At 52.1% G+C, this 27517-nt stretch overlaps 1 protein-coding gene across 1 annotated transcript in view; it reads left to right on the forward strand.

Annotated features, from left to right (window-relative positions):
- Positions 1–27517, forward strand: part of Niban2 (niban apoptosis regulator 2) — a 51527-nt gene that overhangs the window by 2618 nt on the left and 21392 nt on the right. The window lies entirely within an intron of this gene.

The following is a 27517-nucleotide window of genomic DNA, read 5'->3' on the forward strand; positions in this document are numbered from 1 at the left end:
AAGTGTTAGCTGACTGACTTTCGGTCAGTGTATGAGTGTTTTGCTCCCATGTATGTCTGCGCACTGAATGTGGTCTTGCTCTGAGAAGGACCGGCATCAGACTCCCTGGAGCTGGAGTTAGAGATGGTGGTTAGCTGCCATGGGGTGCTGGGAATCAAGCCCACATCCTGCAAGAACAATGTTTTTAACCAGTGAGCCATCTCTCCAGCCCTCTCTCTTTTCTTTGTAAGCCCTCCTCTACCATTGAGGTGTTTCTCAAGCCTTTATTATTATTATTTTGAGACAGTTTTACTAAGTTGCCCAGGCTGCCTTGAACTCAATTTGTAGCCCAGGCAGGACTTGAATCTAAGCTCCTTTTGTTTCTCAAGTCCTGACTAGCTGGGATTACAGGTCTGTGCCACCGCACACACCTGCCCTCCCATTTACTGAGGATTGAATCACGGTGTCCTTATCAGTGAGATGGGAATGACAATGGTAGCTAGGTGCTGCTGGGAGGATCTGGTGGCTCAGCACAGATAAGGTGCTACCCAACCTAGTACTTGGGCAGAAGCACTCAGCAAACATCATATTAGTGAGATTGTTCTGGGGTTTTTGTGATTAGATTCCCTCTAATGTTGACGTTCAAAGGGGTGGGTGAGGTTTGTCCTGTCTCTGAAGTCAGATTGGCCAGTTCCCTGGATCTGAGGAGAAACCAGTTTTTCAGAAGCCTTGATTCCTGGCTTCTTTCACTGTGGCAGCTCTGTGTGGTGGACATGGTCTGTGTGGTGCGGGTTGAGAGATTAGTGGCAGGGACATTGGCAGCAGGGTGTGCAGAAGGAACCAGAAGATAGACAAACGACTGAGCTACGCCAGACCATCCTTTCCACGAGATAGACGACAGGACTCTCAAACGCCTTTTGAGCCCTTTGCGGGATTTCATGCAGAAACCAGGATGCTGCAAGTGAGGGCTGGGGACCGGTACCTGAGCTGCAGGGGGAGAGCTGGCTGCCATGGGGGAAATCCCCCTTCTCCAGGACATCCTCAGGGGTTCCACCGTTGTGGGTCACCGCTCAGTAAAGGTGCAAGAATTGCCCCACAGAGGGCAGACTGTGCCAGCCCTTGTGCTCCTGCGAGTTCCACCCACCTGCCCTGCTCTCCCTGCTCCTGGCTAATTCTTTTTTAAAAACCACACTTTATTGAGACCCAGTTCCACACCCTGTACCGTCTACCCACAGAGAATGTTTTTTACTGTATTGACTGAGGTGAGCAACCATCTCCACACGTAATCCGGGGACGTTTCAGCCTGCTCGAAATACACCCTGAACCCATCAGTAGCCACCACACCCCACCCTCCCTGTTCTCTCAACCCTAGGCAGCCTTCGCCAAATTGCTAAAGCAGTGTGCACCTGGACACTTTTGGAGGGGGACGTATAAAAACCAGATCTTCCATCTTTCTTTCTTGGCCATCACTCTGCAGAAGAAATCATTTGTCTGGTCACCTCTTCCCTATTGGCTCACTCCGATAGCTCTTTTTTTCCTTCCACTCCAAGTGCCATTCTGTGCCTGGGGCAGTGTTATTTGTCCATGGCCCTGGTAACGGCTGCTTGGGTTTTTACTGGCATCTTGTAGTATACATTGTGCTGCTTAAACATCCTATATACAGCTTGCGCTAGGAGCTGTTATCAGAGGCATCAAGGAGAACTTCTGGGGAATATGAATACATCCATGCTTAGCCTTTGGAAGGTGGCAAACATTTCATATCCTTCTGCCAAGACCTACTTTATTACTGGGTTATCGCCCTTTGTGATAACCGGCTATGAAAAAGGGATCATGTTTATTTGTCAAGAAAAGCAAATAATATCTGTTTGCAGATTGATCTTAGCAACCCTCACGCCTCTACCTCTCCACTTGTAAAAGTGGCTCCAGGTGCAGGAGTGAAAGTTGTAGGTGTTCCACTCCCCACTCCCTGCTGCCTAATTGTCATGGGGGCTTTGCCCAGAGACTTTGCAGGCTGCTGCCAGATGCTTGATCCAGGCCTGGGTCAGCCTCTGTGGGTGAAGCTGTCTGGGCACTCTGCTATCTCTAGTGTTGAGTCTTACATAATGTGCTTTTGTTGGCTTTCCTGCTCTCCCCTCCCCCAGCCTCCTCTAGTCTTCTATTTGGTCCTCTCCCACCCTTTAGCCTGTGCTCTGGCCTCCTGGGGGCCTCCCACCTCACCCTCCAGGCCTTCCCACACAGGCTGCCAAAAGAGACCTTTCTAATCCCAAACTGGGCCATAGCCCGCCCTCCCTGCCTCCTGCCGCCTAAGGAATGAAGCTGAAAGACAAGAAGGGCGGCTCACCCACCCCCTGCCTGACCACGTCGTCCTTTTGTAGCCTGCCCAATCGTGGTGGTAGGTTTCTGGGACTGTGACTCAACACTGTGTGTCTTGCCTCTTTTTCTAAACCATTTGCAATAAACATCTTTTCCACAGTTTGCACGTCTTTCCAGGTGAGGTGTTTCTTAGCCATTCTCTCAGTGTTGCCTTTGGGTTGTTCCTGCCCTGTTGGTTCTTAGCACAATCTCCTATGCCTGATTCCTCCCTGGCTGTGCTTGGCCGCCCTGCTGAAACCAGATTCATCCTGCATACTCTACCCCTACCCTGCCTCTTTTATTCTTCTGGACACGTCTAGGAAGGATCCCTCCTGGGAGCCCAGGGGACCTCTCTGAGCATCTGTTAGATGCTAGTGCATTTGAAGGGACTGCCTGTGAGTTGTTAGCATGGACTGAAGTCTGTGGCCTCTGGGTATGTGGCCCCAGAAACTGCTCCCCTGGCCTGCTGCCCACAGGGGCTGGTCTATTTCCTGTCTGAGAATGGCGGGTGATAGAGAAGGGAGGGGCGGTTCTCAGGCTTTGAATGCTAAAATAGTTTTATTTATTTATTTAGACACAGCCTTTTATAATCCAGGCTGTCCTCAAACTCACAGGGTAGCTGAGGATGACCTTGTACCTCTTGAGTGTTAAGATTTTAGGCGGGAATCAAACCCAGGGCCTCATGTGTGTTAGGCTAGAGCTCGCAGCCCAGCCCAACTCTTTTAACTGAGCACTTACTCTGTGCCATGCCGTCATCTGCCTGGATCATCTCTCAGAATTACCTCCATGGAAGGCAGGAAGCAGCGAGAGCAAGGCCTTAGTGATGAAGTCCCCACTGTGACTGCATAGCTATGATTCGCAGGGGGACAGTGTGGGAAAGGCCCCAGAGAGACACAGACAGGGGCCTGGCAGGAGGGAGAGGAGGGGGACTGTAGGCTTGGGCCAGAGGCTCTGGTAGGCCGCCCGACTATATCCCACCATTACTCAGTCTGAGACTCACAGTCTGCCCCACCCCCTCCCCAGGCAGAGCTCTTGACTCACTCACTACACACAGTCGCAGAAGCATCATCCTGCGGTTACAGATTCCTGCGCGGCCTTTTCCTCCCCGGCCCCACCCCCACCCACTTCCCTGCCTGGGGAAGAAGGGCTTTCTGAAGCCCGAGTGGGGAGCAGAGCCACGCTCCTCTCTAGGTGGAGTTTCAGGGCCTGAGTCACCGAGGAGGCTTGATGGTGAAACTGGGAGAACCGGAAGTGCTGCCTGTGTGGTGCCCCGCCCACTTGGGACCCGGTCCCTTGAGGAAATGTGCTGACTCCAACCCGTGATGAAGGGACTGTGGGTCGGCTGCCACAGTGGACGGTGAATGTCTCTAGATGAATCGGTGTCCCTGGACCTCATGAATGTCTCTAGATGAATCGGTGTCCCTGGGCCTCATGAATGTCTCTAGATGAATCGGTGTCCCTGGGCCTCAGGGGTCTCTGTAAAAGATGGAGGCTGTTTTGCCATCATAGAGCAGCATGGCAATCTTTGGATAGTGCAGTGTAGGGTGGCAGTGAGTGAATGACAGCTATTTTATTTTGTTTTGACACAGGGTCTCACGTATCTGAGGTTGGCCTTGAACTTGCTCTGTAGCCCGTGGACTCCTGGTCCTCTCACCTCCACCGCGTGCTGGCATTGCAGCTCTATGACACTGCTGTGCTGTTCGCAGGTCCTGATGCGAGCTCAGCAAGCGCAGACTGAGCTGTGACCTCAGTTTGATTGGTAGCTTAAATTTATTTTTGTTTATTTGGTTTTTGGTTTTTTGAGACGGGGTTTCCTGTTGTCGCCCTGGCTGTCCTGAAACTCACTCTCTAAACCAGCTTGCATTCAAACTCAGAGACCCACTTGCCTCTGCCTCCTGAGCGCTGGGATCAAAGATGTGCACCACAACCACCCAGCTTTTACATTTTTTTTATTGTCTCTGTGTATGTGTGTGATGTGTGTGGTGCACATGGGAGACCGGAGGATGCCTCTGTGGTTCTCTTCTTCCACCTTTACATGGGTTCTGGGGAATCAAACTGTCATGTTTACATGGCAAGGGCTTTCAAAACATCTGGGCTTGTCCATCCCACATGATGGCTTTTTTGGTTGTTAACTCTACTGGGCCTGCTTGACACCTCAGGAGACATGGCCAATTTGTCTGCCCCCTTGCATGTGGCCAGCCAGTGTCCCAGGAAGCAGGCATGTCCTAGCCTGAGCAAGACCAGCCTTTGGTTCAGGACCCCTGAGGTATTCAGCCTGTGTGTGCAGAGCTGTGTCCACTCTGTGTCTGTCTTGAGTTGGGACACAGAAGATAAAGACACCGTGTGTCCAGAATTAGATTTATGAATCTGAACCTGGTCCTGTCGATTATTTGCTGTGTGATCCTGGCCAGAGGTTGTGCCTCTCTGATTGGTCTCCCCATTTGTGACCTCAAGATCAGTACCCTCTTTTGGGAATTCTCTGCCTTTGAAAACCCTTTCCCAGGACTCTCAAGGCCCTGCCAGGTGGGTTACTGTGTGGAAACAGTGGTCCATGCCTCTCAGACCTTCTCCAGGTGATGCACTCTGACCCCTGACATCCTGGTTATTTTTCCTTTATCCGCTCAATCAATAGTTATGGAATTTCATCTGGGTTTAATGGTGCATGCCTGTAATCCCAGCACTCAGGAGATTGGAGCAGGAGGGTCAGGGTTCAGAATCATCCCAGGCTCCGTATCCAGTTGGATGCCAGCCTGGGTTACATGATAGCCAGTAAGTGGTCCAGCAGGGAAAATGCGCACTGTGCAGACCCAACTCCGGCGTCCAATCCCCAGATCTGTGGTGGAAGGGAAGACTGACTCTGTGACGTTGTCCTCCCCACATGTGCTCTGGTATTCTCGAGGGCCTCCACCCCCAAACACACACACACAAACCCGTGACAGAGTGCTCAATTTAAAAGGAAGCCAAGACAGTTACAAAGCCCTTCCTGTGCTGGGGACAGGCTGATCAAACTTTCTCAGTGGTCATTTGCTTGGAGATTCCTGGCTGGCTGTGTTCTCGCACGCACGGAAGGTGGGGGAATGTGGGGTGGAAGGAGCTGTGAGTGTTGGCCTTGAAGAGGAGGGGCCTTGCCCTGACAGACCTGGGGAAGCCTTGGCTCATTCCCAGGTGGAAGTGACACCCAGTTGTGGGGGTGGGTGGTGAGGGCCATACCCAGGTAGGGGTGGAGTGGTCAAGGCCTCAGTGACAGTGACGAGTGGGGGGAGCGTCTGATGTGCACCAGTTTTGAGAGCTCCTGCATGCTCTTGGATGGAGAATGGCCTCCCTCAGCCTCCACTTTTACCCTTCTGATGTCGGGAGGCCCGCTCTCCTCCCTGATGACTCTGAGTCTGAGATGTGGGCTTCACAGATTCCAGCCGTACTGGGTCACCATGCGGGGTTGGGTCAGTGAAACTGTGTGGCAGGGTTTCCTGGTGTCTCAGCAACAGCTGCTATATAGAGTTCATGGAAGGACTCCTCCTCAGGAAGTCCCCTCTCTCACAAGGAAGTGCCAGGCTGGGAGCCAGTGAAATGGCTCAGCAGGTAGAGGAGCCTGCCACCAAGCCTGATGACCTAGCTGTCCCCTGCAACCCAATGCTGCACATTGTCCCCCGACCACCACACACGTGTAGTGGTGGGTGTGTCCCCTCCCCCAGACACACAAAATAAATAAGATATAAACAGAAATCAAAATAAGAAAGCTGAAGCCGGGTGGTGGCGGTGCACGCTTTTAATCCCAGCACTTGGGGGGCGGGGCAGAGGCAGGCAGATCTCTGAGTTTGAGGCCAGCCTGGGCTACAAGAGCAAGTTCCAGGACAGGCTCCAATGCGACAGAGAAACTCTGTCCTGAAATAAACAAACAAACAAACAAATAAAATCAGGCAACAACAACAAAAAAGAAAGCGGAGAAAGGATATCTGTGCAGACTGGGTATCCGAGCATCCAGGAGGAAGACTAAATTATGGCTTGTAAAGTGTGAACCCCACGTTCTCTCTCTACAGGTAGCAGGCCACACAGTCTGAGTGCCAAGGGACTTTGGCAGGCCCTTCCTTTTGTCTGTCCCCACTTGGGACCCTTCCTCTCTTTGCTGCTCTTCACGGGTGATCACTAAGCCAGTGTCGAGAGTGCAGCAGTTTCAATCAAGGAACGAAGTAGGCATGGTGGATGGATGTCTGGTGCACAGAGATCCTGCTGGGGGAGGCAGGGCTTGTTCTCAAAGCCGTCTCAGACCCCAGGGTAAGCTGCACGCTGGACTGAAGCCGCCACATAAGGGTTGATTTTGTGGAGCTCTTGTGCAGGCCAGGAAGGTTCCAGCAAGCACACTGTGGTTGCATGATGGACACAGTGGATGTTTATGCTTTCCTAAGTGCACTCTGGCTTTGAACACTCCATCAGGAGGCCGTGTGCCTGTTTGTGATGGGGCGATAGAAGGCTTCTGCCAGGGACAAAGCTGTGTGGTTGTGGTCATGGTGGTCATGGTCCCTCCTCGGAGCTGCAGGTGAAAGTAAGGAGGGAAGAATGGCTGGGCAGTGGTGGCGCACGCCTTTAATCCCAGCACTCAGAAGGCAGAGGCAGGCGGATCTCTGTAAGTTCAAGGCCAGCCTGGTCTACAGAGTGAGTTCCAGAACAGCCAGGGCTGCACAGAGAAACCCTGCCTTGAAAACCAAAAAAAAAAAAAGAAAGAAAAAAAGAAAAGAAAAGAAACAGTGACCCCATTACTTGCCTTTGGAATATCTAAAGGTTCTGTAGGTTTCTTGGCCTATGACAGGTCAGGGACATGGTGATGACAGCCTAACCTTCTGATTCCCATACTCTGGCCTCCCTCATGCTGGGGTCACAGCTGTGTGCCACACGTCTAGTTTCATGTAGTGCTGGGGACTGAACTCCAGGCCGTGTACGTGCTCTGTTAGCAGTCCCCCAGGTGAGACAGTCTCACCGCATAGTCCAGGCTGACCTTAATTTGCAGCAGTATTCCTGCCTCAGCCTTCCTGCCTCAGCTCCCCAAATCCTGAAATCTACAGGTTATGTATCATCATAGTTGGTGCTCTGTGTGTGTGTGTGTGTGTGTGTGTGTGTGTGTGCTTGTTTTCTATTTAGCCGAGCTGAAACTCACTATGTAGACCAGGCTATCTTTCAAATCACAAAGATGTGCCTGCCTTCGCCTCCTGAATGCAGAGATTAAAAGCATGAGCCACCACACCCAGCTGTGATTCTTTTTTGTTTGTATGTTTGTGTTTGTTTTTTGAGACAGGGTTTTGCTGTGTAGCCCTGGCTGTCCTGGAACTCACTTTGTAGACCAGGCTGGCTTTAAACTCAGAGACCTGCCTGCCTCTGCTGGAATTAAAGGCCTGTGTCTCCACCCAGCTAGGGCAGCTCTTGGGAATGTGAAGGGTGTGAGGAGAGTGGGAGATGGGAGCTTAAGTTTTGGAATCCACAAGTTTACCTAGAATTGCCTGGCCCCCAGGGTCCCTGCCTTGGCCTTGAAGTTGCTGTTGGGCAGCAGATGAGTTTCTCTTCCTCTGGCCTGGACACCCCTGTCTCTCGGGTGGCAGGATTGAAATGATCTAAAGGTCAGAAGGCTAGGAGGAGTACAAGGTCAAGGCCGGCCTGGGACAAGCAAGGAGACCCTGTGGTGAGAGAACAAAGGGAAGGAAGGGTGGCTGGAAGGACAGCTGGATAGACCGCTCGATCTAACTGATCTTGTCCTTCATTTCACCACTGAGTGAACCGAGGCCCCGAGAGTGGAAAGGAAGAGCCCACAATCCAGAGGCCACAGAACTGGACAGAACGCCTGACTGCCTTCCCCGCCAAGGACCAGCACAGACCCAGCCAGGGAAGGGTGACTGGGCTGGGCCAGGCTGCAGGGGTATAATTTGAAAACTGAGTAAACAAACAAGTCCTCATTGAGCAAGGCAGACTCTGTGCAGCTCACAGACAGCCTGTGTCTGAGGACGGCCCGGGCTTGTCCACTCACAGACAGAAAGTTATATTTGGTTAAAAATAGCCAAAGCCCCACTCTCCTCCCACCCCCACCCTGTATTTAAGGCTGCCAGGAAAAGGGGAGGGGGGACAGATTGCACCTCCTTGTGGGAAGCTGGACCCACTCCTCTGGGAACGGCTTTAGGGCGGCTCTCCAGGCTTTGCTCAAGATAGTCACAGTGTGTCTCTGGGCCTCAGTTTCCCCTTCTTTAGGGGAGACGGTGTGAGTCCAGTAGGTGAACACAGCAGGCCCTTTGTGTGTCTGGTGTGGCTCTGGCTAGGGCCCCAGAAGTTAGTCCTTTAGTCTTGGCCTGAGGCAGGGGCTTCTGCACTGTGCAAAGGGGTTATTTTCTTAGCGACCCAGGACCCCTCATCCTTCGAGGCGGGGCTGTTGCAGGCTGCACATGCAGCTCAGCTTTCCTGTTTTCCTGTGGAGACTGTTGTGGAATCCAAGACTAGCTGCTTGGGGTCTTGCCCTGCTGGCTTGGGCCTCTCCACCCCCACATGGGGCCCAACAGACTTCCTGTGCAGTTAGGGGCTGTCCTCCCCCGCCCCCAGTCACATGGAGAGTTTTTAAGAGGCCAACTCAGTGTATCAGAGGCCAATCAGCAAAAAGACTGGAACTCAGAGTTATGTGTAACCTTGCCTGACACCTGCCTCCTCTGAGCTTCGTTTTCCTCATAGTGCGCCGTTCTGACACCTCCAGACCCTTCCAGGCTCCTCTGTACCTTGGAGTCGTGTTATAGAGACTGAAGGACATTATAGGACTCTCAGTCTCTTTCTGTAGCCCCTGTATTGGAGGTTGCGGGGGACTGCCCTGGCTGCCGTCCTTACTAAGATATTTGTAGCACCTGAAGTCTGGCGCCACTGGGCTTCCCTGGGTGGAGAGTGGCGGTACTGGCTGGTTTTATGTCAACTTGACCAAGCTAGAGTCATCAGAGAGGAAGGAAGGAGCCTCAGCTGAGGAAATGCCTCCTTGAGATCCAGCTGTAAGGCATTTTCTCAATTAGTGATCAATGGGGAAGGGGCCAGCCCGTGGTGTGTGGTGCCGTCCCTGGGCTGGTGGTCCTGGGTTCTATGAGAAAATAGGCTGAGCAAGCAAGGGGAAGCAAGCCAGTAAGCAGCACCCCTCCATGGTGTCTGCATCAGCTCCTGCCCTTCTTGAGTTCCTGTCCTGATTTCCTTTGGTGATGAACAGCAAATAAATATAAGTCAAATGAACCCTTTTCTTCTCAACTTGCCTTTTGATTGCTGTGTTGTATCACAACAATGGAAACCCCAACTAGAAGAGGGGCTTTGGTGGTGACGGCCTACTCTTCCATCTACTGGCCAAGGGCCCTTAGGCCAGTCCAGTAACTGTTTCATTTGCTCTAAGACAGGATGTCACTAATCCTTAATGGTTGCAAAGGTTTTGAATCTGTCTGGCAGGCACTGCTCTGTGATGATGGACACCATGGTGCTTAGTACCATGTGTGAGAATAAAAAGATGCCACTTGGGGCTGGAGAGATGATTCAGTGGTTAAGCACACTAGTTACTCTTGCAAAGGACCTGGGTTCAAGTCCCAGCACCCATGTGGTGGCTTACAACCCTCCGTAATTCCAGATCCAAGGGAACCAAAGCTCTCATCTGACTTCCATGGGTGTGTACCAGCTGTGCGCAATATACACCAGCAAAAAATTCATGCAGATAAAATAAAAACATATAAATAAATAAGTTCCAAAAAGAGGCAGAGGACCTTGGAACTCTTTGCATGAGGGCCGGGGGGTGCACAAGTATGTGTGGGTGTGGATTTGGGGTGCTGTAGGCAGGTGCTGGAGACCATGGCCTTTGTCTCTGTCCTCTTGGAAGGAGTGGTCTGGGCCTGCTTTGTCTGAGGCCACAGACATAAGGTGCGTGCATCTACTACCCAGGGCTTCCTTCCTCTCTGCGTGTATTCCCCGTAGTGTGACTCACTAGTGTTCAGGTCTTTGTTCTTGTTCTTGTTCTGGAGGGTAAGGCCAGGGATTTGTTCTTGATCTGGCTGTCCTTTCCTGGGCTCCTGACCTCAATCTCTGGTCTTGGTTGAATCCTTAGTGTGACAGGTAGGGGCCAGGTGGACTCTCAGCCCCATTCTTGGGATATAATAGGTTCAGAAGTGTGTGGAGACTGAGAGACTCCTGTGTGCTTGGCATTAAGCTGGTGGCTGCCAAGCCCAAATACCTAGGTCCTGCCATTGCAGAGACCTGTTCAGTTGGCTGCTGTGATGTTGACACCTTTCTGTGAGAGCTTGCTTCTGTCCCATGGAATAATCATTGTCATTTGCTCTCCTGTCAGAGATGAAACAACTTCCTGGTGGCCTGGGGTTCCCTGAGTTCAGGTCTGCGGCAAGTACTTTGACTTGCTTGGTGACTTCAGTCCTTGTACCTGTCTCAGAGAGGTGTGGTGCTTGGGGTCCTGTTGCTGGCCTCTCAGTGTGCTGGGGGAGCTGGGAACTTGTGTCCCTAGGAGGAAAGATTCCAAGTGGTAAGCTACTGTGGCTGAAGCCGCGGGACTTTTAAAGGCCAGGCGGGAAGTGGTGGCCTGAAGAGATTGGTGGTCCACACACCCACAGGTTTAGAGGAAAGAGAATCAGCCCTGCCTAGGTTAAACCTATGCAGCCACCTTAAGGGAGAGTTAGACTAGCTTAGCATGTAACCAAATGGTACAGCAGGGCACTGAAACAGGCGAGTGGAACACTGTAGCAATAGGTGTTATCCCATGGTATAATATGTAGTTATGAAAACAGTGTAGCAATAGGTGTGTTATCCAATGGTATACTATGTAGCCAGGAAAAGGGAATGTGTAATTGCCTACCTCTACCACCCCAGACAGGGTTTCTCTGTAGTCCTGGCTGTCCTGGAACTCATTCTGTGTAGACCATGCTGTCCTTGAACTCAGAGACCCCCACCCCCGCCTCTGCCTCCTGAGTGCTTGGATTAAAGGTGTCTTTCACCACACCCAGCTCTTTTCCTGATTTTTTTTTTAAAGCAGTGAACGTATCAAATTAAAAAGAGTACTGTGAGCCGGGCGATGGTGGTGCGCACGCCTTTAATCCCAGCACTCGGGAGGCAGAGGCAGGCGGATCTCTGTGAGTTCGAGACCAGCCTGGTCTACAAGAGCTAGTTCCAGGACAGGCTCCAAAGCCACAGAAAAACCCTGTCTTGAAAAACCAAAAAAAAAAAAAAAAAAAAAAAAAAAAAAAAAAAGAGTACTGTGACCCTGTTGGTTTATTTTGGGAGGACAATTCTGTATGACAAGAGCCAAAGGGAAGTTGCAAGGACAGGGCAGGGTCTGGAGAGCAGTGAGGAAGATTCTAGAAAGAGATTTTATCTGTCTGACGTGGGCATGGTTATTAGCTACCCCTTGTAGTCCTGTGAGTTCATGAGAGGTGTTCTGTATGGCACACAGTGGACACTGGAAAATAGACACCTTGGTCTCCACTGCCTGAGCCCCTGAGGCTCTTGGGAGAAGGGGCCTCTGAGATAGGACCTGAAGGAAGGATGGAGGAGGAGATGAGGTCCCAAGTCTGGTAAAGGAAAACCTTGAAGGAGGTTGTGTGTTCTTGCTGGTCACAGCCATAGCCCCAGCAACAGCCACAGCAGCAACTCTGTGTGCAGGACCCTTGAGAGTCTGGAGAGTTGTTTTGCAAAGTGCTACCACATATCCTGGGGCTGAGCAAGTGGAGGGGTGTGCTTGCCCAGATGAGCGTCTGTGGACCCCAGGCTTTCAGAGCATTGGGGAGGCACTGCTTGCAGATCTGGTCTGCTGCAGTTTCCCAGGTGCTGCAGGCGCAGGAGCCCTGGACAATCGGATCATTGATGTATGACCTGGGATTGACCTAACAAACTGCAGACCTGGCCCTGTGCAGACAAGGCCCTACCTTTTAGGCAGTACCATCAAGTCCCCTGTTAATCTAGCCCGAGGCTGGGCCGGGGCTGTCCAAGAGACAGAGTTAAGCTTTCTGGGAAAACTCAATTGTCTTTCTGTGTCTTAGGGTTTCTGGGAGAGTGAATTGGGGAGCTCTAGTGTGACCACACACAGTCAGAGGACGAATAAGCACACACTTCAGATGGCTTAGCAGTTAAAGGAGCTTGCTCTGCAAGTCTGGCGGCCCGAGTTTGATCCCCGAATCTCACATAAACATGGAAGGGGAGCCAAGTGTGGTGGCACACACCTTTAATCCCAGCACTTGGGAGGCAGAGGCAGGTGGATCTCTGTGAGTTCAAGGCTAGTCTGGTCTACAGAGTGAGCTCCAGGACAGCCTGAGCTACATTCAGAGATCCTGTCTCAAACAAAGGATGAAAGAAGAAAGTGATTTCTACAGAGTTGTCCTCTGGTCTTCAAACTTGTTCTGTGGCACATGCATTCCTCACATACACATCATGTACACATACATACGTCATGTACACACAACGGTAATACGAATAATAGTACAGCCAGGTTGTACTGGGGCTGCTGGTGCATGACTGTGATCCTAGCACTGGGTGCTGAAGCAGGAGGTCGCTGTGGCTTGAGGCCAGCCATCCATTCCTTATCCATTCCAGGTGTTTGTGTGACTCTCCCCCTCCCCCCGCCATTGGTATCTCATGAGATTGCTATGCTCAGCTGACAGGCTCAGCATTCCATGTGCCTTGGAAGACAGGTGTCTCTGGAAGTAAGTGGGGACAGGTTCACTGTCTCCCCAGCACCAGGCAGCATGGGAGATGATGCCAGGCTGTGGGCCGTAGCCCCCAGTCTGTCTGTTGCTGGATGACGTGACGTCAGCTCCTTTTTGTGTCCAGTGAAGGAGCTGGCCACCCTGCTAGACCCTTAAGGTCCCAGAGCCTCCCAGTTGTGACAGAAGACAATGAATGTCCCTTCCCACTACAATGGCAGGCCCAAGGACCACTTAACCCTAATCAAACTTATTCTGAGTTCCACCCTAAGGTGCTGAGAGGCCCTGCCCTAACTTACCAGCCCCCACTTGTTTGTTTTATTTATTCATTTTATTTTGAGACAGGGTCTTATGTAGCTCAGGCTAGCCTTAAACTTCCATTGATACAGATGTCTTTTCTCTGGGGTTGTTTCTGTCAGCTTGGCTGCAAGCCCGTGAGCAGCTTGGCTCATCTTCTTGTCCCCTGGTTCCTATGTCTTCCTCCCTGGCTCGGAGAGAGCAGCATTTCTGTCATGTCTTCACACTGTCTGCTTGCTGTCAGGACCTTGGGATCTGGAAGCTGCAGATAACAGCCTTTGCATTTGCAGCGCCTGTGTGTGTGGGATGGGTGGGTGGGCAGGGAGGGGTCTGGCATTTCCTGGCAGCTTGGGAAGAAGCTTGACCTGGATTTAGTAAAAGGACAGTAGCACTGTGGGCATTGAGGGCACCATGGGCACCCAGCAAATACATGGTAAGGGCTTGGTTCCTGCTCAGCCTTCTCTGCTGGGGCTGGGCTGAAGTAACTGGTGCCTTCTATTTATTAATTCCTATTAGAATGACACTTGTATTATTTATTATTATTATTATTATTGGATCCTTCCTATCAGGCAGACAGGATATCAGGTGTTCCTGGCACATCTTATTGGGTGCTGTTGAGACAGGGTTTTGTTATGTAGCCCAGGCTGACCTTGTATTTACAATTGTCCTGCCACCACCACATCTAGCTTAGGTAAGTCCTTTTTTTTTTTAAATTATTTTTTTACTTTTTTTGAGACAGGGTGTCTCTGTATGTAACTCTGGCTGTCTCATAAATCAATATATAGACCAAGCTGGTCTTGAACTCACAGAGATTCATCTGCCTCTGCCTCCCCAGTGCTGGAATCAAAGGCATGTGCCACCATGCCTGGCAGACTTCTTTACTTTTATAACTATTTATTTTATGTGTGAGTGTTTTGCCTGCATGCGTGTATGAACATCATGTGTGCTTGATGTCTGAGGAGGTCAGAAGGACATACATTGGACCGCCTAGAACTGGAGTTACAGATGTTCATGAGCTACCATACGGGTGTTGGGAATTGAACCCAGGTCCTCTGCAAGAGCAACCAGTGCTCTGAACTGCAGAGCCATCACTCTAGACCCTAAATTACGTTGTTTTTGGGGGGATGTTTTTTTTGGGGGCAGGGTCTCTCTACATAACCCTGGCTGTTCTGGAGCTAACTATGTAGATCAGGATGGCCTCAGACTCACAGAGATCCTCCTGCCTCTGCTTCCAGAGTGCTGCAGGTAAAGGAGTATACCACCACCACCTGGCATGGCTGGGCTCTTTTCTTTCTTTTTTTTAAGTTTTTTTTTGTTTTGTTTTTTGTTTTGGAGACAGTAGCTTTGGAGCCTGTCCTGGCACTTGCTCTGTAGACCAGGCTGGCCTCGAACTCACAGAGATCCACCTGTCTCTGCCTCTTGAGTGCTGGGAATAAAGGCGTCCACCACCACCTCCTGCCTAGCTGGGCTATTTTCAATGCTCATTTTATGGAAAGAGATTGAGGCTCAGAAATATTGAGCCAGCGGCAGAGCTGGGTCTGTGGTCTGTGTTCATACTGTTCCTGCTTACCTGTCTGGGACAGGATCTTCAGCTTCTGCTTGCCTCTCTCTGGTGTTCGGGAGTGTCCTCTCTGCAGGACACCTGCCCTGTTCTAGGCATTGGATGCAGTCAGAGTCCTCACTGAGGTCCTGTGTGCTGTCTGCGGGTTCCATGCAAACCAGCCTCTGCTTGGTCAGGCCGCAACTGCAGCAAGCCCAGAATCTGGTTCCCAGGGGATTTTCCAGCTCTGTGGTTGCCGATGGCATGGTGCCACCCGAGTACCTCCCTCTAGACTGTGCCTGAGCCTTCCCGTCTTCTTTCAGCTGCCTATGGGAAGAGCTTGCAGAGACACGGGAAGGTAAACAGACAAGAAGTTAGCCCGGAACACGCGTGAGCTGCTGACAGATAGATAATCAAGCTCTTGAGGATCTTGGATTCCCAGCTGGTGCTGTCTCTGGGGTGATAACCCAGCATGTCTGGTGGCTGATGCTGTGTTGGGAGGTGTGGGGTGTGAGGTGGGGCAGGGGGAATGGGGTGACACCCCCATCCATAGTGCTGTGGAACCAGGCTGCGGTCTGGTGAGGTCTGCTGGCTGTCATTCGGGTCCACTTCCCTTTCTGATTAATTAAACCTTTGAGTGTCCAGGGCCTAGAAAAATAGATCTGAGACATGTCATGGTTCCTTCCTTCTTCCCTCTCTCCCTCCCTCCCTTCATTTCTTTCTTTCTTTCTTTTGACAAGGTCTCTCTGTAACTGTGGCTGTCCTGGAACTCACTAGATCAGGCTGGCCTTGAACTCATAGAGATCCATCTGCTTCTGCCTCCCAAGTGCTGGGACTAAGGACGTGTGCCACTGTGCCTAGCAAGTTTCCTCTTTCTTTCTTTCTTTCTTTCTTTCTTTCTTTCTTTCTTTCTTTCTTTCTCTCTCTCTCTCTCTCTCTCTCTCTCTCTCTCTCTCTCTCTCTCTTTCCTTCTTCCTTCCTTCCTTTCTTCCTTCCTTTCTTTCTAAAAGACTTATTTATTTAACATATACTGGTGTTTTGCCTTATATATTCTGTGTGAGGATGTCGGATCCCCTAAAACTGGAATTACAGACAGCTGTGAGCTGTCATGTGGGTGCTGGGAATTGAACCCAGGTCCTCTAGAATAGCAGCCAATGCCCTTAAGCCGCCAAGCCATCTCTCCAGCCCCGAGTTTCCCATTTCTTTATTGCTCTGTAGAATGGCCGGGTAGTTGCTGTTTACTGACAGGCTGCCTTCCTGTCTCTCATCATGTGACTATTAGTGCCGGGCTGATAAATGAATTTCTTTCAACCCTTTGGTTGCTGCCATTGGTGATGTCAACTCCGGCTTGAAAGCCTTTGCGGAGTTACTTATTTCATTTAATCTTCTGACACCTGATGAGGTGAGGGCTGCTCCCTCAGATGTACAGCAAGGGAAACTGAGGTTCAGAAAGAAGGAAGCATGTACTAGAGCCAGCGAGGGGTGGGCTTGTTTGAAAACGTCACCTAAGCCGGGCGGTGGTGGCGCACGCCTTTAATCCCAGCACTCGGGAGGCAGAGGTAGGCGGATCTCTGTGAGTTCGAGGCCAGCCTGGTCTACAAGAGCTAGTGCCAGGACAGGCTCCAAAGCTACGGAGAAACCCTGTCTCGAAAAACACCAAAAAAAAAAAAAGAAAAGAAAAGAAAACGTCACCTAAGCCTGCTGCATGGGCACCTTGCTGTTTCACGGAGAGCCCTTGGCCTACAAGGGGTAGAGCAAACAGATTCCTGCTTCCTGTGTGTCTGAAGACCGGCTTGTGTTTCCTGTATTGTCCGCTGGACTCAGCTCCCTACTTCCCCTTGCCAGGGGCTAGGTTTCCCCTGGACACTGCAGGCTGTGTCACTTGCCCTCCCTGGGTTTCTAGTCAGTGTGGCTGCTTCTACACATTGTGTGTGTGTCGAGGCTAACCTGTGGGAACTATTCTTTCTTTCTACCCTGTGGGGTCCCGGGATTGAGCTGAGGTCATGAGGCTTGGCTCTAGGCGTCTTTACCTGCTGAGCCGGCCATCAGTGTAGGGTTTTTTGTTGTTGTTTATTTTGGCTAAAATTTGATTTATATTTATTTTATGTGCACAAATGTTTGCATGTATATATGCCACATGCATGCCTGATGCCTGTGGAGGCCAGAAGAGGGTGATTGATCTTCTGGAATTAGAGTTTACAGCCAGTTGTGAGCCACCATGAAGTTGCTGGAAATAAAACCCAGGTCTCCTGCAAAACCAGCAAGTGCTCTTAACCATTGAGCTATCTCTCCAGCCCTATTGTGGTTTTTCATTGACAGTCCATCTCCTTCATTAGATTCCTAGAGTATCCCTGGAGATAGAGAGAGGTTGTTGGAGGGTGGGCATGATGCCAGTCCTGTGGCAGGCCTGCAGTAGGTGTAGACAGGCTGGTCCTGCTCTGGGTTGGGGATGTTGCTGGAGTCCTGGGCCCCCTGTCTCTGTGTGCTCCCCAAGCGCAGGGATGTCAGTGTCCTGGTCTCCTAGAATGGGCTGCCAGCCGGAGGCTGCGTGCACAGAGCTGAAGCCAGGCAGGTGGGTGGAGCTGGGAAGAGATGAGAAGGCCTTTGTTTCTCCTGTTTGTGTCCAGATGGGAACTGATTTTCCCCGACTCAGTGGAGGATGCGAAGGGAGGTTTCGGGTGCTCCCCCCACCCCCAGACGTTTCCCCAGGTCTCCACCCGGCTACCTTCTCCACCCCTCAGGCCCTCCTGTCTCAACATTTACCCTTCACCAGACCTGTTGTGGTTGAGTTCTAGTTAAATATTTGCTAACTGAGAGGTTTGCGAGGCGGCTCTGTGCAAAAGTCCCAGCTGACTACTCCCAGCCTGTCTCGGGATAAGGAGACCCAGCCCTCCGGGGCCTTCAGAACCCTTCCCTGTGCAGGTGGCCTTCTTGGCATCTGAAACTAGATGACCTTTCCCTCCGGGGTTACAGGACTGCTTGACGGACCAGGGAGAGAGGGCAGAGGCCAGGCTGAGTTCTGGGGAACCAGGGTGGAGAGAGCCTGAAGATCTGCTCCCTAATTTCCTGACCTGTTCCCCACCTGTTCAAAGGTCAGCCTTCCCAGAGCCCCAGTGGCCTGCTCACAAGGGAATGTGGCCGGGCGGGATTCGGTCAGTGCTGCCCTCTTGAAGCCTTGACTATTAGCAATAGAACCCATCATGTCTTAGATTTCTCCATTGCCATTTGGGGTGGCAGGGGGTCTGTGACATCATGCCTGGTTTCGCTCTCCTGTGTAATGTTGGGCAGGTCACCCAGACTCTGAACCTTGGAGCCCTCGTGCAGAGAGTTGCTTTAACAGTTTGTCCTGATGGGGTTAAATGAAGTCATGTGACAAATATTGATGCCGTACTTAAGAGGTGCCTCAGTGCGGGCTCTGGGCAACTGTGGGATGCATTAGCTCATGCACTGATTATTATAATTATATGCAAATGGAGAACCAGAGAGCCTTAGTGGTGGGGAGAGGGCAAGGACGGCTAATGAGATTTTGGGTCTGGGAGTCAAGGAAGGGTGTTCTGCCAAAGCGCGTATCGTGGGGGAGAGTGCAGAGTGGGGGCGCACTTGGTGTCAGTGGGACACAGCCACACCAGGGGCTGGGCAGGGAAGCATGGCTGAGAACCTCTGCCTTGGATTCCATTCATTGCTACCAGCTGATGGGCTGCGGCATGTCAGGACATGGGGAGGTGCTGTCAGAGCCGATGGGGAGCTTTAGGTCTCCTGGGGCTCATCCTTAACAAAGCAAGTCACCTGATCCTCAGGATATTGCCACAGTCCTCCGAGTCCAGGTCCTGCTGGCCCGGTGGACAAGTCTCAGACCTTGCAGCCTCTGTTTCTCCAGTGGCAGTGATGCTCCTAGGCTCTGGCAGGTCAGGATTTGGTGTCAGACCCTGTGACCTTCGTAAGAAGTGATTGGTCCCCAGTCAGCCTGGTGCTTTTTTCTTGGTAGTGCTGGGGGTTGAACCCAGGGCCTTGTGTATGATAGGCAGGCACTCTACCACTGCACTGGATCCCTAACCATCTGCCTGTGGCTAACAGACACCTCTATAGGTCCTCAGTCAGTTCTCAGTGCGATGGCAGAGTCCAATGAAGCATGGTCCCTGGACACCCGGTGTCCCCAGCCCGCAGCAGGCACGCTGTGGAGCTGTGCTCATGGGAAGAGGGTTTTCATGTTAGTCCCTGGTCTCCGAGGCGAACTCAGCTGAAGGTCCCTTCAGGACACCTGCAGGGAGAAGGGAGGGAAAGATCATGTGACATCCACTTTCCTAACAAAGAAGGACTGTGTTGGATGTGTTCCTTCATCCTCAGGAGCCTCTGAGGCTCCGGCTTCTGCAAGAACCTCTCTTACACACTAAGGTCGGTGTGGAGCTTATGAGAAGTCTAGCGTGGATAAGTGGGGAGCGCCCGCCCATCCTGGGGATTTCCAAAGGAAGAGATGGTTTGGGGAAGGAGGGAGCTGAAGCATCAGCGCAGTGTGTGTGTGTGTGTGTTCAGGTTTTAGAATACTCAGGTACTTGTAAGAGGAGCCACGCCTTTATCCCCGAGGGCAGAGGGAGCCTTAGGTTTGTGAGCCCTACTGGCTCCTGGTCTGGGAAGGAGCAGAGGGAGTCAGGAATAGTTGGTATAAGAGGGTCGTGACTCAGTCGAGGGGGCTGGCAGGTGGTGCAGGCTGAGCTGAGGTGAGCTGGCCTGTTGACTGACCCAAGGCAGCTCACAGTTACCCTTGGAGGCCTCTCTGGATAAGCCTGACTGGTGCACCATCAGCTGTCACACTGTCTCTCCTGGTTCTGCCTCTGCAGGATCCTGTCCTCCTGGTCCCCCTGTCCTCCTGGTCCCGGCTCTTCTCATGGGCCCTGCCCACTCCCACCTGCTGGATGGTGGAGCCTGCCATTATCCTTTCTCCCAACTCCTACCTGATCACTGGTCCCAAGCAGGATCCCTCCTCAGTCCTCCTGATGGGGCCACCCACAGGCTGCCGTATCCACCCCAGAGGCTGACTGTTTCTATGGTGGTGTGAAGTGTATTTTCCCAAACTTGGATTTCCTGTTCCGAGTCTGTGTCATTTATGTATGTACATACATATATATGTGTGTGTGTGTGTGTGTGTGTGTGTGTGTGTACAGTGTGTGTTCATGTGTGTGTATGTGTCTGAATGTGTGTGTTTGGATACCTATATAGGTATTTGTAAGTGGGTGTTGAGGTTGGAAGTTGACATGGGTGTCTTCCACGTTCGCTTTGGGACAGGGTCTCACCTGGAGTCCTTGGATCAGTTAGGACGGCAGCCAATAAACTCTCGGGACCTGCTTGTCTCAGTGCCACGGACCTGCTCTTCTCTTCTCCACCTCCAGTACTGGGGTTAGAGAACTGGGGTGCTATGCCTGGACTTTTTTATGGGTGCTGGGCATACAAACTCAGGTCCTTGTGGTTGCATGTTGGGCATTTTATCAGCTGAGCCATCCCTCCAGTGTGGTCCCTACTTACTTTTCTGCCCCCTCCTTTAACCTCACCCCCCCATTGTTTATATGCTGTGTGCTCTCAGAGAACTCACTTGACCTCTCAGTGCATTGATGAAGTAAGGTCAATGCAAGAAACAGCATGCGAGTTGGCAGTGTTTTCCTTGCATGTGGGAGGTCCCAAGTTTGATCTTCAATGCTACAAGAAAAAATAATACTCATATTTTTAGATAGGAGTGGCAACTCGCGCATTCAACCCTAGAACTTGGGAGGTGGAGGCAGAGGGCTCAGAAATTCAGTCACTCTTGGCTGCATAACAAATTTGAGTCCAGCCTGGGCTACATGCACATCATCCCGGGTGCCGAGGAACCCTAAGTGGGTAGCTGCTGGAGAGTGTGGGGAGTGAGAATTCACCGGAAGCTTTTAGGTGACACCCTGAGACCTGGCAGTCCAATCCTCATTTGTCAAACTGTGCTGTGTGACTCAGGAGTATGTGACTACCTCTCTGGGCCTCAGTTCTCCTGGCTGTGCCAGTTAGATGACATAGTTTCTCGTATTTGACTTCGGGACATAGGGAACCTGAGTCCCTGCCTCCACTCTACCTCAGCCCTTAGTTTCTGGGGTGGGTGGGTCATCATCCTAGCGGCTTCCCCCACCTCCCTATCTGGAGCCCTCCCCAGAGCTCCTAGAACCAGGCAGGCCAGTTCTGAGTCTGCCCCACCCTGCAGGTGCTGTCACCTGCTAGGTTTCAGTCCCCATGAAACCCTGAAACTGGGCCGGGCATGATGGTAAGGCTTGTTCCACAAGCTCGCTGGAGGGACCAGCCAGACCAGGATGAGCCTGGCTCAGTGCCCATAGCTGAGTCCAAACCAGGGCAGGGCTTGTGTGAAGTCCCTGTGTCCACATGAGGCCGGCCACCATCATGGCTGGAGATTGCCTTTCTGTCCTGATGTCATCATCTGGAAGGGGATTCAGTCTCAGGCCCCTGGGTCTTGGACCTGGGCTTAGCTCTTGCTTTGGCTACTCTTTCATGGGTGTGGGAGGGGCTCTCAGTTCACTGTGCTCCCTGTGTGAAAGGTCTCACAGTGGAGTCCGTGTACCTGTGACAGAGATTATGTAGGCCTTCCACGGGGGTGCAGCATGCTGGGGGCTCACAAACTCTTCCTGCAGGGACCCCTCTCTCCTTTCCCCATACTCAGCTTAACCTGCGGGATTGGCCCAGCTCCCCAAGACTTCAGGGACTTCAAGACACCCTGGGGCCCTTGTTCTTGGCGGCTCCTGCTATCTACTCAGGAAGTAGCGTGATCCCTAAAATTGTCACTTTGGAAAATCAGAGATCAGCAGCATTCTTCCGGCCACTGAGCTGCCGGTGGTATCGGTCATGTGCACTGTCCCTGTCAGGGCCGAGTGTCTTATGCCCATTGGTTCACTGATTTCCTTATCGCCTAGTCAGGTGGTGCTGATATGCCATCTTGAAGAGAGGGCAACAGACGCACAGAGAGAAAGTGCCTTGGCTAAGGCCACACAGCCGGTAGGGGGCAGAACTGGGACTTGAACCCAGAGCCTGTCACTGCAAGCCCTTGTTGTGGGTCGTGTCTCAGTCCCTGGTGGCTGGAGTCAGCTCCTGATCTGTTGAGTCACTGGCAACTTAGAGGAGATGCTGAGGGCAGCATCTTGGTCTGCTCCCAAGGCCAGACGGACACTGCTGAGGTTTGCACTAAGACCTTAGGTCACCCGAGACCTACTTGCCATTTCAGCCCAAGGAGGGTCAGCCAGGGAAGGGGTGTCCAGGAGGTAGGAAGGGCTGTGCCAGCCTTGACTACATGGGAGCAGGTAGGGAGGTGGAGAGCCAGACTAGTCTCTTTGCTCTGACACCCACACATTATGACCTTGGGAAAGTCACTTTGCCTTTCTGAGCCTAAATGTTCTCATCTGTCAGATGGGGTCAGTTAAGCTTGCTCTGCTTCCTCTTGGGCCCGGGTAAGGCCTGGAGAGTGAGGCTAGGGCCCCCTAAAGACACTGTGTGGAGGCCACTGGGGGTGGGGGACTCTGGACAGGCTCTGGGGAAAGTAAGAGTCAAAGCCAACTTCCCGATGGCCTGGGATGTAGTGCACTGGTAGAATGCACTGGTAGGATGCTCACCCGGCATGCGTGAAGCCCTAGGTCCAGTCCCCAGCATCCAAAAACAAAACAGAATTCCCACTTTTAACTAGGTACGGTGGGAGAGCTCTGTAATGCCAGTACTAGGGAAGCTCTGGCAGGAGAATTGTCTCAAGTCTGAGGTCAGCCTGGGCTACTTGGTGAAAGCCTCTTCACTCATATGAACAGCTCTAATCCCTCCTCCTGAAATGCCTCTTCTCTTTGCTCTAGGCTGTGCCTCTGAGCCTCAGGAGCACAGGGCTGAGAAGCCTGTGCTGAGTTCTCAGAGGGCACACCTAGGGAGTTCTGGGAATTCTGGGTGCAGAAGCAGGAGGGCTGGCTGGCTGGTGAGGGACCTCTCTGAGTCACCCTTGAGCACTTCAGGAGAGTGTATCCAGCTGCATCAAGACCCCTTACCCAACTGACTTGCTTATGATTGAGCTCTTCGAAACACACACACACACACACACACACACACACACACACAGAGAGAGAGAGAGAGAGAGAGAGAGAGAGAGAGAGAGAGAGAGAGAGAGAGAGAGAGAGAAAACACTTTGTTCTAGACTCATGTCCTGGGAACTGGCCTTTTCAGAGCTTGGTGGGGTGTACCCTGCCTTCTAGGTGGGGTGCCCCGAGGCTTCCTGACACAGCTCTGGATTTCCCAGATGTCCTCAGGATGACAGAGAACCATGCAGGCCCTGGGATTGCCCATATGGGGCCTAGCTTGGTTTTGTTGACTTACCATGGAATGGTCTTCCCCTGCGTCTCCCATTATAAGTGAGAATTTATATGCAACATGTTTCTCTGGGACCGGCAGAAAAATCTGTGTGTTGGGCAGAGTCAGGCAGCCCAGCTTCTGTGTGAGGTGAACCCACATCAGGGGATATTGCTGGCCCTGGGAACAGAGATGGGACACCCAGCCCAGGTTGGGTGCTGGTAGGGGAACCTGGGTGTACAGAAGACACATAAGCCCCGCTTCTTTAACTCTTACTTTGTCTGGTCGTTGCTTTTCTTTTCTTCCTTTCTTTTTTAGAAAAAAAAATCTTTAATGGATTTTTTTAAGCTATAGAAGTTGTACCTGGTAATGAGTAGTTCTGCCCACCTCTCACCCCCATAGCTGAGCACTGTACAATGAAGACTGGTGTTTTGGTGCCTCGGACTGCGTATGCAGTCACTGTCCATAACCTGCCATGTGCACACCATAACCTGGCCTATTCACATCCTGTCTGGCCCTGAGACGGGGCTCTGTGATGCGATGCTTGGCTTCTATGAAGAACGTGAGGGACTGAGAACTGAGTGGCCCCCATGCCTCCCTCTCGCCAGAAAGCTGGAGGGTGCGCCTTTCAGTTTCCATGGTCCCTGCAGCTCCTCAGGCAGCAGCATCTGGGCTGAGTCAGTGCACCCGGGGCGAGGGCCCATGAAAATATGCAACCTGGGTGGGTGAGGCCAGCCTACACCCACAGACAGCCTCACCCAGGCATCTGTAGCTATCCTGCTCACTTCCAGTCTGGCCCAGGGCCCCTGAGGTTGGCCCTTTCATCAGGTGGGGCCATGGCCTGCCTCCCCACTGCCCTCTGAGGTTTTGTGGACCATGGTTGGAGCCTACTCAGATCCTAACTGTCTCCATCTTCTGTGTGATCTAGCCAGCCCTTGACACTCCTCAGGGTGGTGAGCCTTGGCCTCGGAAACCCCATTTGGTGTCCACCCCAAACCTATGCATTGGAGTGTCTCCAGAGGCCATGGAGAGATTGGAAGAGCTGATGTGGCCAGGTGTGGAGAGAGGTCTGCCCGGCCTCCCCCAGCTCTGGGTACCTCCTGCGTGTCCTAGGCTGGGTGTTGAGTCATGGAACCCTCTGCCGCCCTCTGGAGCTAGCTGCTGGAGCTAGCTGCCCGCAATGGGTGAGAAAAACAGTGGCTATGACGGCTCCGGTTTATAATCCCAGTACTCAGGAGAACAGCTATGAATTCCAGGCCAGCCTGGGCTACATAGTGAGTTCCAGGCCAGTCTGGAGTACATAGTTAGACACTATCGGTGCTAAGTAGCATTTACAGGGTGGACACTGTGAAGGGTCCCAAAAGGGGACTGCCCAGACTGGGGTCGCAGAGCCCAGTGGCAGGAAGGTAAGGTCTGTGCCAGGCCCACCGTGCCAACTCAGGTCTTCTCCTGTGTGGCTCTGTGAGTCTTAAGTCCAGGTTAGAACCCCATAGTGCACTGCTGATCTTTGGGGTTCGCTTTGCCCCCTGAAGATCCCAGATCCTTATTTTGTGTTATAGGGTCACTTCCTTAGTACCAAGCACGTGCTCGTTCTTTCCCAACTGATTGGGTTCCGTCCACCACTGTTGCTTTTCTCCAGCTCTTCCTGGGGTGCGAACTCACAGACCACTTCCTGCCACTGGCCTGGCACCACTCCTGGGCCCTGTTGCTGAGCCCCCAGCGCCATTCTTGTTTTTGCTCAATGACCACTTGGCCATTGGTCCTAGGTCCCTTCCCTTAGTCAAGCACCCACTGTGTGGTCCAGTAAGGGACAGGCAGCTCTCGCCCACCTCCCATGTGAGATGTGTAACACTAGCTGCCGGCCCATCCCATCCTATCTGCTCCAGAACTGAGAGCAGATACCTAGCAAGGCACCCGGCCTCCTCATGTGTTGGTTGGTTGTGGATCAGCTTGCCAGGGTTTGCCAGATTTGGGTCAAGTTTGCTTTGGTTCCTGAGGTCAAGTAGCAAAGAGTCAAGGATTGCAGTCGGGTACGACGGGGGTCCCCTGCCTGGCACTCTGTTCTTGGATACGTGAGTATCTTTTCTCACCTCATTTGGTGGAGACATGCCCCACCCCCAACCATTTCTGCCCTTTTCTCCACTTTTTCCTTTGGCTCCCATGACTTCTCCTTCCCTAGGCTTCTCACTTCCTTTCCTGAGCTGTGGTTCTATCTACCTTGGGTGACTTATGTTCACCTTTGTATGAAAAGATTGAGTGACTTCCATCTCAGGCCCTTGGGCTGTCCTGGCTGCCCCAGCCCAGCTTGTGTAAGCTCATGACTGTCAGTGTCTTGGCCTAGGGAGTTGAACTCCAGCCTCCTGCTGACCTGGCTTCCCCTTTGTCCTGGTTGCAGGCCTTTCTGACATGTCCTCTTTCAGGGGCTCTAGAAACTTATCTTTTTAAAAAAATTAATTTATTTATGTATTTTATGTATATGAGTGCTTCATGAATGTCTGCGGGCCAGAAGAGGGCAAGAGATCTCATTACAGATGTGAGCCACCATGTGGTTGCTGGGAATTGAACTCAGGACCTCTTGAAGAACAGTCAGTGATAGCTCTTAACCACTGAGCTATCTCTCCAGTCCCAGAAGCTTCTTTCATTGCACAGCCTGTCTGTCCTGGTCTCAGACACCCCGATGGGATGACGGGACATGACTGGGCCTTTGCCTGGCCCAGCTCTCCTCTTTCTGCTTCCTCCACAGGCCAGCTTTGGAGCGCAGCCCTTCTCAGACTAGACACCAGCCTGGCAGCTGAGAGTTGCTGTACAGGTCCCGATTCAAGCATATTTATTTATTTGTTTGTTTATTTATTTATTTAAATACGGCAGCTTCCCTTGAGCCTGGCCAGGCATTAGGTACACATTTGCTGTTCTTGAGTTAATTCTCTATTTGGGGGTGACTGTTCCTCGGAGTTGTGGCTGAAGCTCTAAGGACTCTCACTGCCTGCAGGGAGTTAGGGCAGAACTTGGCCAAGGACAGTGGACTCCTAAGCCTCCTCTTCCCTTACCTGGAACAGCGGTGGCCCCACCTGCCCAGCTCTCATGAAACTGTGTCCACCCGGGGGTTAGCTCTATATCAGCAGTGGCTGTGGGGTGACAAGCCCATGGTCATCCCCGACCCTCACCCTTCCCCTGCCTTATTATCTCCAGGACAATTCCCACGGTCTCTAAGGGCTATTGCTCTGTGGGTTTTCACAAAACAGGCACGCCAAACACAGTCCTCATCCCTTCTTCCCTCCGTCCCCCATCAGAATCTAGACAGTTACAGCCTCTGTCCAGGACAGGGCTGCGTGGCAGGCAGGCTTTGTGGAGCGGTGAGTGAGCTGAGCGCACGCCCCTCTACTGTCCCTGAGACAGGGCTGGGGTGCAGGCCTGAGACGGAGTTGGTCATGTGGAATGAGCCCTGGTTCTCCCTGGCCACCAGCTCCTGTCTGGGTCCTGTCATTCGCTCTCTGTGTGAACCTCTCTGGGTCTCAGCTTCCTTCTCTAAAGTGGCTGTGACATGAACCCCCTCACAGACCCACTGAGAGGGGGAAGCACTGTCCTAGGCTGCTGACTCCAGGGACCTAAGATGGGCAACGGGTCCCCAGATGAAGGACTAGGTCTTTGGAACTGCAGTCCAAGATTGTCGGTGGTGGCAGGTTGGTCTGACTTTGCTTCTAGCCCTCTCAGTGTGAAGGGGAAACTGAGGCCCAGAAGGGGGAGCTTCATAAACCCCAGGTTGAGATTTTAGTTGTAGCTTTTTAGGACCATGAGGCTCTTCTGAGCTTTCTCGGTGCCTCAGTTTCCCCATCTATAAAGAGTGACACCCAGGCAGGATCAGTACTGAACCTGCTGCTTGCTGAGCCTCCTCTGGAGACCATGGATTCACCCTCTCTGTTCAGAGACTGCTTCGGCACCAGAAAGAAGTAAACAGCTGGGAGCAGCAAGCTGTTGGCTCACAGGGTTGGGCTGTAGCTCAGTTGGCTGAGTGTGTACCTACCACGCATGGATCTCAAGGTTTGGTCCCTGACATTTAAGTAGGGCTTGGTGGCACATGTTTGGAGGGTTAGGAGTTCAAAGTCACCTTTGGCTGTATAGAGTTAGAGGCCAGCCTAGGCTGTGAGCTCCTCCTGTATCAAAGGAAGAAGAATAAAAGGTTAACTTGGAAGATGAATTTGAATCGTGAGTCAGTGACTCACATGTATGAAAGTGAGGAGACTTGTCTGACCCTCGGCCCCTGCACTGGGAGGCCCGAGCTTGCAGCTTCCCCCTTTTCCTCACCAGTTCCTTTTCGCCA

The sequence above is a fragment of the Microtus pennsylvanicus genome, chromosome 9 (genome assembly GCF_037038515.1).
Source record: "Microtus pennsylvanicus isolate mMicPen1 chromosome 9, mMicPen1.hap1, whole genome shotgun sequence".
NCBI lineage: Eukaryota > Metazoa > Chordata > Mammalia > Rodentia > Cricetidae > Microtus > Microtus pennsylvanicus.